This window comes from Gossypium hirsutum, chromosome A05 (assembly GCF_007990345.1).
Source record: "Gossypium hirsutum isolate 1008001.06 chromosome A05, Gossypium_hirsutum_v2.1, whole genome shotgun sequence".
Taxonomy (NCBI): Eukaryota; Viridiplantae; Streptophyta; class Magnoliopsida; order Malvales; family Malvaceae; genus Gossypium; species Gossypium hirsutum.
The window spans coordinates 69,920,793-69,936,340 of record NC_053428.1 but is presented as its reverse complement, the minus strand read 5'-3'; the positions used below and the strand labels follow the sequence as shown (position 1 = coordinate 69,936,340).

Genomic DNA, 15,548 nt, shown 5'->3' with positions numbered 1-15,548 from the left:
CAAATAATAATATTAATAAGATAAAACTTATAAAGATATAAATCGGCTACTTATTGTAATTAAAAGAAACAGAAACAGTAGTGTGGCCATCTCCGAGTCCCTCGCAGCTCCAAACCATCTAAGCTTAGGGATTACCTGCACAGTTAGAAACGGGGTGAGTTTACGAAAACTCAGTGTGTAACCCCAATAGCAAACAAACAGTAAATAACACGGTATCAGTACAATCTGGGCCAAAGCCCTATTTAGTCTTGACATATACTGGGCCGAAGCCTTTCCATAAATCATATCACTGGGCCGAAGCCTTTTCATAAATCATATCACTGGGCCGAAGCCTTTACTGTAAACGGTATGGCCCTTAGGCCCATTTCAATATCACATGTAATATCAATGGATGTATGCAAGCCCATTTCAATATCACATGTAATGTCAATGGATGTATGCAAGCCCATTTGGGGATACTACTCGACCCACCATCTGCTACTCTCCACCCGTACCAACCAAGCTCTCCATGTGGGGAATAACTCAACCCACCCAACCAAACTCTCCACTGGCAGCATAGCTACTTTATCATATAACTGGAGGCCTAGCCTCTTTTAATAACTAGGGCAAAGCCCTTTCTGATAAACTGGGGCAAAGCCCTTTTCGGTAAACTGGGGCAAAGCCCTTTTAGCACTTCCTCCATCAATATAACCCATATCCCATGCAATATGTCATGTATGCAGAATGTCATGCCAATATTTGAATCAAACAATCACAGTCAAGTCATTCATATCACCAACATATATTCACAATCAAATCTGTCAACCACACAGTCCAAGTCAGTCACTTGCCCACAAGGGCAAAACAGTCATTTTTCATATTATAAGGGTATTTTCGTAATTTTACCAAAAATCAGGGTTTTCCATGTTCATTACAATTGTCAATATTTCTGAGTGTTTAAACAATGATCTTTAACCCACTTATCAAATTCGGGCTTTTGGGCCCAAAACCCCTAATGGGCCCTACGAATGCTGATTTAGCCCACTAAGCCTGCTTAACCCAAATTTTACAACAATACTAACCGTGTTAACATGCAACTTCTCCAAATTCCATTTTCTATCAATTTTACCCAAATGGGCCCAAAAGACCATTTGGCCCAATTCCTACCCATTGAGGCCCAACTTACCATCGTGCACAAAATTGAGTTCTTACCCATTCCATCGATCCAAACAGCGATCTTATCGTATTTATCGCATCTATACCCACACGCAACATTACAAGTTCCCAAAATGCCGGTATTTTAGCATTTCGTCTTCTCAGCATATATTAATCTAAGCTACTACGAGGATTAGTACACACCTGTTATGGGTTGAAGTTGAAACGTTTCCGTAATCAATCACCTACGATAACCACCACCTGTCACTCAAACTTAACTAATCCAATATCAATATATGTAAATCCTAAGCACATCAGTCATACGGAACATGAGGGCATATTCGTCATTTTACCATACAAGGGTATTACGGTCACTTTACCCTACAGGGGCTTTATGGTCTTTTTACCTATTAGGGGTATTTTAGTCATTTCATCCTACAAGGGTGTTTTGGTAAATCTACAAACCAAGGGTATTTCAGTAATTTTGTAAACCAATGGTATTTCTATAATTTTTAGAAAGTCAAGGGTATTTCTGTAATTTTGTAAATCAAGGGTATTTTGGTAATTTTACAAATTTAGGGTATTTCAGTACTTTCACAAACCAGTGGTATTTCAGTAATTTTACAAACTAGGGGTATTTTGGTAATTTTACAAACTAGGGGTATTTTGGTAATTCTATCCTACAGGGGTATTTTAGTAATTTCACAATCGAGGGTAAAACGGTAATTTTGTAAACTGAGGGTAAAATGGTAATTTTGTAAATTGAGGATAAAACGATAATTCTGTAAATCGAGGGTGAAACGGCAATTCTATAAATCGAGGGTAAAATGGTAATTCTATAAATCGAGGGTAAAATGGTAATTCTATAAATCAAGGGTAAAACGGTAATTTTGTAAATCGAGGGTGAAACAGTAATTCTACAAATCGAGGGTAAAATGGTAATTCTACAAATCGAGGGCATTTCAGTAATTTGGTAAACTAAAGTATTCTAAACAGGGATAACAATACGAATGGGCCTAAAGCCTATTCTCAGCCCAAATGGGCCCACATGCTCGTGTGGCCCTTTTAGCCCAAATCTAGCCACAAATATGAGATTCACCTAGCCTAGTCCAATATTTACTACACAATCAAACAACTTATCCAATTGGGCCCGTAGGCCCATTAGGCCCACATGACCCCTTTCGGCCCATCGCGGCCCGAAATAGCCATCCTACAGCTAGAGTAGCGAGAAAATACACACCTGATAGGAGACTGGAGTTAATCCATGCTCCGAGCACTCTTAGCCGACGCCCAACCCAAACGAGCACGCCATACAGCGAAAGGGATCAGCCAAGAAAAGGTACCTTTACTCTCCTCATGGTTCCCTCTATTTAAAGCCAGCTTCGCAACCACTCTTATGTTAGCTTCCCAATGTGGGATCCCTCCAACATCAGAGTTTAAATTCAACACCAACTCTTGCCGCCCCCTATTAGCAAAATAAATGCTCCTTGCTTACCATGGGATTCGACCCCATGCCTCCCCTCAGATGCTCCACACGCTACTTGCCACTAAGCCACAAGGCTTTTTGTGTCATATTTTATCCCCAATTAATTATAAGGTCTAAAGGCCAAAGTCCAGATTCCCTTAAAAAAACCAAAATAAATTGCAAGAGCCAAGGCTTGAACCCAGGCTCCCATACAACCTTAATGACACCACAACCACTAGACTACAAGCTTCCTTGTGTCATTTATTTAACACAATAATTTAAAAACCCTCATCCAAGCATCCAAGTTTTTTTTTCACTTAATACCAAAATTTTTGCTAAAGCCCAAGTTTGAACCCAAGATTTCTCCAACACTTTTCAGAGCCATTAACCACCAAAGCAGACATTTAATTGTGTTATTTCATTGCACAATTAAATACCTATATACAACCGCCTTACGGACCCACACTCAAGGCCCAATACTTCTAGGCCCAAATTCGGGGTGTTACATAATTAGCATGCAATCAAATTGGGTAATAAATTCAATGAGCATAGGATGGCTTCCCTATCGCATACACTCAATCAATGAGTTAGTCACATAACAATGCACTATGAATGTTATCTTAGATGAGCTCATCATTCAGTATCTCATTTTGCGCATATATCTCATGATAATCCCCTTGAGTTTTTAGGAAATCTCGATGGAGTATCCATTACCCGTCAATTCATACAGATGATCATTTCAGATATACACTCCCACGAGCCTCATATTTTACGGTGGGATTACCAGTCCAGGCTAAATCTCGTATTGTACCAAACACTCTTAATGAGCTCGGATCTGAATTACTAGTCCAGGCTAAATTCAGACCCTTATCAGATTACCCGTCCGGGCTAAATCCATAATGCACACATATTCTTCGAGAGGCTCGACCATTCAAAGGAACACCCGTCCGGGCTAGATCCTTTCTATATTTGAGATCACGGATTACCCATCCGGGATAAATCCTTACTGCAACACATGTAGGATCTCAATTCACATGTCACTTATGGTTTATCCATCGAATTCCCTTTTTAACCTCAACCGGGACATTTATCAACATGTTATTAATAAGGATGAATTTCATGTTATCAATAAATGTAACTATCATACATTTATAAATCATTCAATTATGTATATTATAAGTTTACTTTAAGTCATTTGAACTTACCTGGTAATCGTTTCGGTTCTGTGTTTCGGTTATTCTGAAACCTTTCGTTTTCCTCGATCGAGCTCCGGAATTTGTTCCTCGAGGTCTATAACAACAAAATTAAATCATTAACACTTCACATTATACATTTCAATCCTAAATTCCACCCTCAGTCCAAATGACTGTTTTGCCTCTAACCTTTCATATTCTTACGATTTAGTCCCTAGACTCGTATAATGAAACACATGTAATTTCTATCTTGCCCAAGCCTAGCCGAACATTTTTCTCTCTTATGGCAGCTCACATTTTCCATTATTTTCACATTTCTACCACATGTTTTACAACTTTTGCAAAGAGGTCCCTTTAAGGGTTTTACATGAAAATAACTATTCCTCCATAAAACATCAAAATACAAGTAACTCATGCATGGGTAAATTTTTAAACATGAACCCTAGCATGAAATATGGGTAGAAATGGAAAGAGCAAGCTACCGGGATCTCAAAAATACAAAGAGTATTAAAAATAGGGCTTGGGAGCACTTACTATTACTGCAAATTGGAGCACTTACTATTACTACCGGTAAATAGCCCGTATGAACAGGCTGTGTGTCTCACACGACATTAGACACACCCGTGTGTCTAAGCCGTGTCAAATCAGGGCATACATGCTGACTCATTCACACGGCCACAAGACACGCCCTTGTGCCTTGGCTGTGGTAGAAACTAACTTGGGTCACACGGCTGACTATACGCCGTGTATCTAGGCCGTTCTCAAGACTGACTTTAAAATGTAGGACTACCCTAGGGGACACACGCCCGTGTTGACAGAAATAGGCTATTTGCAAAGCCAATTTGCCACCCTCAATGGTCATCCCTACAAGTCCAAAATCAAAGTAAAATGCACCATAATTTTAACCAATTTCAATCACAAAACATACAGCCTTAATGTCATATAATCACCAATCAATTTCATCCTTATCAACAAAACCAAAACATACCAAAATCACATACCAAACTCATTCATTTTCATATCTAAATCATACCATTTTCATAACTAATTCAAATAACTAACTTACCAAATTGACCATTTCTCACTAGGCCATTTATATCCATCAAAACATACAATTTCTTCACACAACTTATATACCCAAATTCATTCATAGTCTCATCCATAACCAAGCCATATCACATGGCTAGATATATATACATCTCAAAACAAACCATAATAGTCCTAGCCTATACATGCCATACTTTGATATATACATTTTCAAAAGGTTCCAAAACAGAGTTTGATAGTGTGGTGATAATCCTCGACGATCGCCGAGCTTCCAGTAGCTTCGATATTTATAACACAATGCAAACACACACAAAGTAAGCTTTCAAAAGCTTAGTAAGCCATATACAAATCAACTTATCATTTTAAGCATATAAGCATCATGAAATACATATACTCCATTGCCAAACACTATGGCAAACCACATAGTTCATATACATTACACATACCATTCAGTAAAAATAGACATCATACATCTTTGAAATGTAGCAGCTGCATTACATAAACCAAATGGCATGCGTCTAAATGCGGATGTATCATACGGGCAGGTGAATGTTGTCTTGTGCTGATCTTCTGGTACTACTGTAATTTGATTATACCCTGAGTATCCATCTATGAAAATAGTAATAGTCTCAACCCACAAGTCTATCCAGCATCTAATCCAAAAATGGCAAAGGAACATGATCTTTCCTAGTCACCTTGTTCATCTTTAGGTAATCGATACAAATTCTCTATCCCATAACTGTTCTAGTCAATATCAAGTCATTATTCTAGTTTTCGATGACGGTAATACCTCCTTTCTTTGGTACGCACTGGACTGGACTTACCCATGAACTGTCTGAGATAGGGTAGATTGTACCCACATCTAACCACTTGATGATTTCTTTCTTTACTACGTCCTTCATGATGGGGTTCAGTCTTCATTGTCCATCAACCGTCCCTTTCTCGCCATCTTCTGGTATGATCTTGTGCATGCATACAGATGGACTAATACCAAAAATATCGGCTATGGTCCATCCGGTAGCCTTCTTGAATTGTTTCAATACAAGGATGAGTTTCTCTTCTTGCTCATTGGTTAATTCTGCTGAAACAATCACAGGCAAGGTAGAAGCGTTACCTAAATAAACATATTTTAAATGTAAAGGAAGTACCTTGAGTTCTAATTTAGGTGGCTCCTCGATAGACACTTTTGGCTGGGCATAATCCCTATTCTCTAACTTCAAAGATTTAAAATATGATTGCAGATTAAAAATCCCCTTTGATTAGCTTCTAGCAAAGATAAGTATTTATCCTCCTCTTTATCATTTTAAGGGTCTGATGTTAAAATTTGTTCTAATGGATCCTCAACATTGTTGAGTTCTTTCTCCACGATTAAATCCTCTAAATCAGACACTGTAGAACAATCATCAATTGTGTTAGGAAATCGTATAGGCTTAAAAACATTAAATGTTACCTGATCATCCTGAACACGCATAGTAAGCTCGCCCTTCTACACATCAATAAGGGTCCTTCCAGTTGCTAAGAATGGTCTTCCTAGGATGATTGGCAGCTCTTTTTCTGCTTCAAAGTATAGAATCACAAAGTCAGCAGGAAAGATAAATTTGTCTACATGTACCAATGCATCCTCGATTTGTCCTTTTAGATGTCTAAGGATCGATGTGCTAATTGAAGTGTAATCATATTCAGCCTAACTTCACCTCTCCCTAACTTTCTAAATATTGACATGGACATCAAGTTGATACTAGCACCCAAGTCACATAGTGCTTTACCACAATATGTTGCTCCAATATATCAAGGTATGGTAAAACATCCAAGATCCTTTAATTTTGGGGGTAGTTTGTCTTGAAGATATGCTCTACATTCCTTTGTCAAGGCTATCGTCTCAAATTCTCCAAGCCTTCAATTTTTGACAAGATATCCTTCATGAATTTGACGTAGTTCGGCATTTGTTCAAGTGATTCAACCAACGGAATGTTGATATGAAGTTGCTTGAGTACGTCTAGGAACTTCCTGAATTGAATTTCTTGCTTCTGCTTTTGAAGTCTTTGAGGGTAGGATGTGGAGGTTTCTTTACTAGAACTTCTTGATTCATCTTCTGTGGTAATTCTGCATCTAACAGAGTTGTTAGTTGGTCAGAATGTGATGGTTCTGAAGTTACCTTGTCAGATTTTGCAGATTCTGGTTCTGGTGAAACTGGAATTTCAACACTCGATTGAATTTCCTCTAAGTCTTGAGCATCAGCTGGCTCATTCTCAACTTTGACGAAATTGGGATCTAAAGTCTTTTTACTCCTCAATGTCAATGCTTTACAATGCTCCTTCCCTACATTCCCTGGATTCATTATATCACTTGGTAAAGCACCTCGTGGTAGATTTCTAAGTTCAGTTGCAAGCTGGCCTATTTGGTTTTCCAAATTTTTTAATGTAGTTGCTTGGCTTTGAATTAAAGCATTATTCTTCGCCATGTATGCCTTTAATAAATTTTCTAAGCCATTGGATGGTTCAGCTTGGGTTGGTTTTTGAACTTGTTGGGGAAAACTAGGTGGCTGGGTTGATCTAGGTTGGGCATATGTGTTACTGGGTCCAGCCCCTTGGTTACTCCAGGAAAAATTTGGAAGGTTTTGCCATGATGGGTTATAGAAATTGGATTGCAATCCTTGCCTTCCTCTGTTTTGGTTCTGGTTACCCATGTAATAAACAGATTCTGGGTTCGATGGACATTCTTCAAACAAATGTCCTTCCACACAATATACATAGGCTACATTTTCAAATTAATTCGGTGGCTGTGCTACAAAACTATTAAACCCATTAGTGGTAAATTTTTTAAGCACTAAGGATATTGAGAATACCTGAGATGTGATTGAAGTGAGAGCGTCTACTTCATGTATTCCAGCGACTCGTCTTCCTGACGCTGCTCGATTGGCTGGCCATTGGTAATTGTTGCTGGCAATCCTCTCAATGATTTCATAAGCCATATTATAAGACTTAGAAAGGAGAGCACCATTAGTAGAAGCGTCCACTACCATCCTCGTGTGGGCATTGACACCATTATAAAACGTCTTAAGTTGGATACAATGTGGAATTCTATGATGAAGGCACTTTCGTAATAATTCTTTGTGCCTTTCCCATGCCTCATACAAGGACTCATCATCCATTTGTTGGAAGGCAGTGATCTCATTCATCAACTTAGCATTTTTGCTAGGTGGGAAATACTTCATGAGAAATCTTTCTGCTAACTCTTGCCATGTGGAAATTGAATTTGGTGGCAATGAGTTTCACCAGGCTTGAGCTCTGTCCCTTAGCGAATACGGGAATAGCTTCAACATTAATGCATCTTCAGGTACTCCGGTTAACTTGAAAGAGTCACTCACCTCCATAAACAGTCTTAAGTGGAGGTAAGGATCTTCGGTAGGCATTCCACTGAATTGGCCCATATTCTGAAGCATTTGGAACATAACTGGCTTCAGCTCAAATTGTTGTGCCTCGATTTTAGGTCTCCTGATACTCGAATTAAGATCATTAAACATTGGCATTGCATACTGTCATAAAGCTCTATCCCTATCATCAGCAATAAGGATAGGATTTGTAGCAGGGTCTACTCCGTTTCCTTGATTCGGATTTTTGAAGTTCATCTTTTCGGTCCTTATCTGATTCGCTGTCGAAAAGTTCTTTCTATCTCAGGGTCTACAGGGAGTAAATCAATAATTCAGTCAATACTCATAAACACCTGAAATAATGACAAAAAAATTAATTAGTTAAAATTTGAACTGAAAAATAAACCAAAATGCAAAATAACAAATTCACAAATAATGACTTTCTAAAATAGTCCCCGGCAACAGTGCCAAAAACTTGGAGCGACAGAAATGTGCGAGTGTACACAATCGCAACAAGTAATAAAGTGACAAGTAAATGTCGAGTTATCGTACCCACAGGGACTGTGAAAATAATTATTTATGAATGCTATTTAAAACACTTTAGTGAAGAAAAATATTTTGTTTGAAGAGGGTGATTAAAAACTAAAATTTTAAACTAAGTAAACTAAATAAATAAATCTCAAATGGATGATTTCAAAATACGATTTTAATCTAGATGATATAATTGTGTTAGATTAATTACATTTCTTAATGTAGAATTATTAAACTCATGTTTATATTGTTACGAATAAATTCACGGCAACTTGGTAATTTGCTAACTTATGAACATACACCTGCCAAAATCCATTCATCTCTTGACTATATCCCTATGTCAATTCAACTGATTAAACAAATATTTAATAGGAAAATATGTTATTGGACATACATACTTATTAAATCGAAATAATCTCTTGTACATATCCTTATGTCAATTCAAACGATTAATTAAATCTAATAAGCATATAAAAGACTACGTGAGGTAACAAAGTATCCCTACCTTGAAATAGTTTAATAACAATAATCTTGCAAGTTATGCAAGGAAAATGTATTGTCAGACACCGTTCCTAATTTAACCCTCAGCTACCTTAGATGATTAAACATGCACTGATTAAGTACAGTGTCCATTAATTACAATTTCAATCCGTTTAAATAATTAATTCATTAGCTACCTTACAATTGTAATGCAAGAATGACTTAGTCAAGATTTTACTTAATCAAGCATATTACCGAGGCCTATAACAACATAAACACAATTTTAACAATTTTAGCAAATGAAATGCAACCAACCTAACACAAATTAAATTCAAGCTAAACTGATTAAATTAACCATTCCATCAACATAAATACTCATAGATATGTTCATCATAACAACAACAAAAATTAAAGAGATAGGGAACAAGAATCAAATTTGGTGTTTTTCTGTGGCTTGACTAGTTGCTTCGTTCTTCCTTCTCTGTTGTCCTCGTCAACCAAGGCTGCTATGAACACTTAATTGCTGCTCCAAATGGCTGATGAATGCCCCTTTTCCAAGAGGAGAAATCGGCAAGAGAGCAAAGGAACTTGGAATGGAAAAGAAGAGAGAAAAGCTGTGAATGCTTGAGATGTGTTTCAAATAACCAGTCTAAGGGGGTTTTATAGCTGAAGAGGGCTGCTAAAAATAGCTAAAATTATCAGCCAAAGAGACCTCCCTTGGCCGGCCACAAATGTGGCAAGGGTGATAGTTTCAACTTTGCTAATTTAGGCTTGGGGCAAATCTATAAAGCCACCAATTGTGGAGGGGTTTGTTTGCAACTTGAACAAGTCTTCAAGGGCCTCTTTTCAAGCTAAATAATCAGCCAATAAGCTGATTTGGGTCAGCATATGGACGGTTTTGGGCTGTCCACTTCTTGGTCAGTTCGGTTCACTCAGTTTGACTCAACTGGACCATTTTTTCATAATTTATTGATAATAATTTATTTAATCCAAATTAAATTGGATATAAATTAAAATTAATTATATCATGAATTAATACACAATTTGGACCGTCTTTAGCTGAAAAAATTCATTCATCTCCATGCTTCAAAAATCGCTTCTCGATTTTGCGCTTCTAACAGTGTCTGCTGAGCCAATTTTCACCCTTTGTGCAAATCTGTCAAAAAATGATCAAAATTAATTAAAAATTATTATGTTAATAATTTTAGTACAAAATAATTATTTTATAATATTTATATATTTTTCAACAATAATTTACTAAAACTGTAGGAATTTGAGTTAAAAAGGGCCTAAAAAAGTGTGTATATTTTTGTGTTTCCACACACGCCCATGTGTCTGCCCATGTGGACAAAATAAAGCCATTTCCTAGCTTCGTTTCTCACCCAAAATCACCCAAAGACCTACACATAAAACACTCAACCAATTCCAACCATTTCAAGCATTCAAATTAAGCAAATCCATCATTCATCAAGGCATACCATTTCATGCATACATGGTCGCAATCTCACCTTAGCTTAACTTAGGCATTAACAACATTTAATTACATGAACTTAGCATAACACGTGTATATACATCATCAGAATAGCTTACTTAATCATACCCAAAATGAACCATTACTAGCCATGCCAATGGCTAGGTTACAAAATAACATTTCAAGCCACAATTGGCCAAGTTGTCCTATACATGCCATTATACCAAAATGATTCAACTATAAATACCCAAAGTAGTTAGCTGATAGTGTGACAATGCTCCTACAATCTTCGAACCTTTGTGAGATTCCGAGCACTGTAAGATAGGGGAAAATAAAAGGAGTAAGCATTACATGCTTAGTAAGTTCGTATAATGGAAATTAAACTTACCAATCTTGTTTAATAAATCTAAGCATACATACCATGTTTTCCATCCATTTGGCTAAATTGCCTAAACACATACATTCAATCAAACATGTTAGTCACCAAAACCTTCAGAACTACCAAGTAACATAGATGAGCTCATCAAGCAATATTCCTTCAAGTCATTATCATTTCATCTCAAGATTTTTATGCCAAGTCGAGAGTTATATGTCCATTGAGGCCATAGCAATGCATATGTAACACCCCGTACCTGAGACCATTGCCGGAGTCGGACACAAGGTATTAACGGACTTCATTCACTTATTTATACAGTTCATTTTACCATTTCCAGACAAACTGGGTAACTGCATCACTGTCACCTTAAAAATCATATCTCGAGTTCCAAAACTCAAAAACTGATTCCGTAAATTTTCCCTGAAACTGGACTCATATATCTATCTACAAGTTTTTTTCTAGAATTTTTAGTCGAGCCAATTAGTACATTTTATTAGTTAAAGTCTAACCTGTTTCAGGGTTCGACTACTCTGAACTTCATGCATTACGACTTAGATATCTTCCTGTACAGGGCTTCAATACTTATGCCGTTTGTTTCTAAAGAAACTAGACTCAAAAAGGAATTTGTAAATATAGGGAATGACTTCTAATTATCTCTGGTTAATTTATAGTGAATTTCCAAATTCAGAACAGGGGATCCAGAAGTCGCTCTGGCCCTATTTCACGAAAACTTAAACATCCCTTAAAATACGGCTCATATGATTGTTTCGTTTATTTCATATGAAAATAGACTCATCAAGGTTTAATTTCATAATTTATTCGCTATTTAATTCCATTCCTACTATTTTTAGTGATTTTTTAAATTCACATCACTGCTGCTGTCAGCATCTATTTTTAAGGTAGACTATACCTAATTCATGATTTTCCATGGATCAACTAGCCATTTGTCGTACATAGCACTAAAACGATCGTGATTAACCATTCCAATGGCTAATCGTTACCAATAATTTCCATACCACTCAATGAACAATATACAAAATGATTATAATGCTATGCTCAAGATATATAAGCCATTTTCGCATGGCTATCCAAATTTATACAATACCAAAAGGTACATGACCAACAACAAAAGGGCAGTCCTATACATGCCATTTTCGGAGTTCGTCTAAAAGAGTACCAAAAGGGCTTTGATAGTGTGGATGGCTTTGACTTTGACACTCCCGAGTCTGATAGCTGACGAACCAAAATCTATAAAACAGAGAATCAAAGAAACGGAATAAGCATTTAATGCTTAGTAAGTTTTGAGTAATGAAATCATGCACAACTGAAGTATAGCATTCATATGACTAAACGAATAATTTCATATACACATATTCTCAAAATCGTACCTACTTCATATTTCCAACCCTTATATTCATACATAAGGAATCAACTCGACTAAAGGCCGGAAGCTTGTTAATCGATTGAGCGAATACTATTTAAAAGGAATCAATTATTCCAATGCATATACGAACATACCTCATCATTGGGATTTTACGAGCGTATTAATTGAAATTATTACAGCAAGATCGCTCATTCCCAAACCCAAGTATCTTCGGGATTTAGCCGGATATAACCACTCGCACAAGGCCTTCGGGTCTTAGCCCGGATATGGTCACTAGCATAAATGCCTTTGGGACTTAGCCCGGATATAGTAGCTAGCACAGATGCCTTCGGGTCTTAGCCCGGATATAGCAACTTGCACAAATGCCTTCGGATCTTAGTCCGGATATAGTCACTAGCATAAAAGCCTTCGGGACTTAGCCCGGATATCATTCGAATAACCATTCACATATATCAATAAATCATGACACATCCATATTTCATTTTCATTACCAAAGCTCAAACACAAGACACTTATCACACTTACTAATTTCGGCTCAATAGCCACATACAAAGAGCATGATTTTGACTGGCTTTATAACATGATCTCTATACACATTCGGCTACCCGTCATAGGTATAAACTAATCACCTCAATATATAATTCAAGTAGAATCATTATATCACCGTTTATTTGTCATATTTATATGTCATGACCTAATCGAATCATAATCTAAGTTCCATTACTCAAAAACTTACCTCGGATGTTGTCGAACGATTTCAACGTCTATTCGATCACCTTTTCCTTTCCTTTATCGGATTTAGTTCCCCTTTGCTCTTGAGCTTAATTTAACAAATAAATTGATTTAATCATTTTGAACATCAAAGAGAAATTCAAGGTACTTAGCCCATGTATATTAGGCATTAGAGTCATATGTGTATGAAATCATGAATCAAATTCAACATATTAGCCAATATTCTCCTTTAGCCGATTTTCTAAGTCAAGATAAAGCCATCAATATGCTTACCTATAGCCGAACGTACAACATCAATCTATGTATTCATTCATGTGGCCGAATATGCATGTCTATGTTGAGGCCGATTGTATACTTAATACATTCTACAAGTATGGTCACTTGTATTGACTAAACACCATTTTGTTTCAAGTTCAAAACTCGGCTAATACACATATATACACTAGTAATCAAATACTAACATTTGCACTTCACCTTAATAGCTAGCTTAGCAAACCTTAATTTAACATATAATTGTTCATAACATAATTAAAGCATCCTCTCCATTCCATCAATTCAACACATGCATTACTCAATAATATTCAAAATCATATTCGGCCTTAGTACACAACTTGCTAGCCGATTTTTCTTCATCTAGCAACTAATGCACATATGTGCTCATTTGTTAGACTCTACTTTATCTAACTACTAACCCCCTTTTTTTTCATCCAAATAACATGAACAACAACCATATTTCTCTTCTACTTCCTACCATGGCCGAATGCTCAAGACACCATACCATGATTTTCATAATTTTGACATGGGTTACTAAAATAACTTGATACCTCATCAACACAACATCAACACCAACCAAGAATGACAACATCCATGGCCGAGTATCATCTCCATCAAGTAGCAAAAAGAATTTAAACCATGGGCTAGGTAGAATTCAAACTAACATCTAAAAATATGCATGAATTTCATGGAATAACATCAAACATACCTTCTTCAAGACTAGAAGGAGTGGCCGAATATTTTACTTCCCCTTCCCCTTCTTCTTAGCATTTTCGGCCAAGGATGTTAAAAGATGAACACATTTTTTTTTCTTTGTTTTCTTCCTTCAATTCACGGCAATGGAGGAGCAACCACACCAATTTTTTTTGTTTCTCCTCCTACTAACCACTATTATTTTATTACCCATGTTCTTTATTTTATTATTCCTCACATAAAACACTAACATAAAATGTTTATAATACATTTTAACCCATAGCATGGCCGGCCACCATCCTAAGTTTTGGGTAATTTGACATGCAAGGACAACATTTTCTAACATGCATCAATAGGCCACTTTAACATTTGCCTAGCACATTTCTAAATTTTCTCACACAAGTCCTATTTAGCACAATTCACTTACAATTAACAAAATTCAAACATGAAATTTTCACACATGCCTATATACAAATAATAAGCATCAAATATAACGGTTAATTGTTTTTATGACTCAGTTTTGTGGTCCCGAAACCACTTTCCGACTAGGGTCAATTTAGGGCTGTCACAGCATAAGCCACCCCAAGATATCTTTGCCTGATATAGGGAACCTGGTCCTGGAGTCGTTGACTACATTTCTATGGGCATGGGCTTGACCGGCCGGAAAATCATCACCCCGGCCACTAGCGCCGGTGATCGACACACCACCGTTGGTGAGTCATTGCGGGACTATCCGACCCCCGTGGGGGCTGCGGACGCACCCCACCTCGGGCTCGAGGGGGGGCCACATTGGGGGGCAGCAGATCTCTACGCCTTAAAGAGTTAAAAAAACATCGTCAATCTGCTACCAGGAAACATTCGTATGTCTGAAACGGGGACACTTTTCTTTAGCCCGCACATCCGAGGCACCAGGGTGCCCCTGCTGCTCGAGGCATCTTCACATCCAACGTCCTAGGTTGCCTATGGTGCCCGAGGCTCCCGCATGACTAAGGGCCTAGGTTACCGATGGTACCCGAGGCTCCCGCTGACCAAGGGCCTAGGTTACCGATGGTGTCTGAGGCTCCCGTACATCCAAGCACGAAGCTACTGATGGTGCCCGAGGCTCCTGCACGACCAGGGGCCTAGGTTGCCGATGGTGCCCGAGGCTCCCGCACGACCAGGGGCCTAGGTTGTTGATGGTGCCCGAGGCTCCCGCACGATCAGGGGCCTAGGTGTCGATGGTGCCCGAGGCTCTCGCACGACCAGGGGCCTAGGTTGCCGATTGTGCCCGAGGATCCCGCACGACCAGGGGCCTAGGTTGCCGATGGTGCCCGAGGCTCTCGCACGACCAGGGGCCTAGGTTGCCGATGGTGCCGAGACTCCCCCACGACCAAGTTCCTAGGTTGCCGATGGTGTCCGA

The 15,548-nt window shown here is 38.0% G+C and overlaps 1 non-coding gene across 1 annotated transcript; it reads left to right on the top strand.

Annotated features, from left to right (window-relative positions):
* The first annotated feature begins 7,916 nt into the window (after positions 1-7,916).
* On the top strand, positions 7,917-8,023 carry LOC121229822 (small nucleolar RNA R71). The gene has a single exon (XR_005927778.1). It is a non-coding gene; the product is annotated as a small nucleolar RNA R71 (small nucleolar RNA).
* The last annotated feature ends 7,525 nt before the right edge of the window (positions 8,024-15,548 follow it).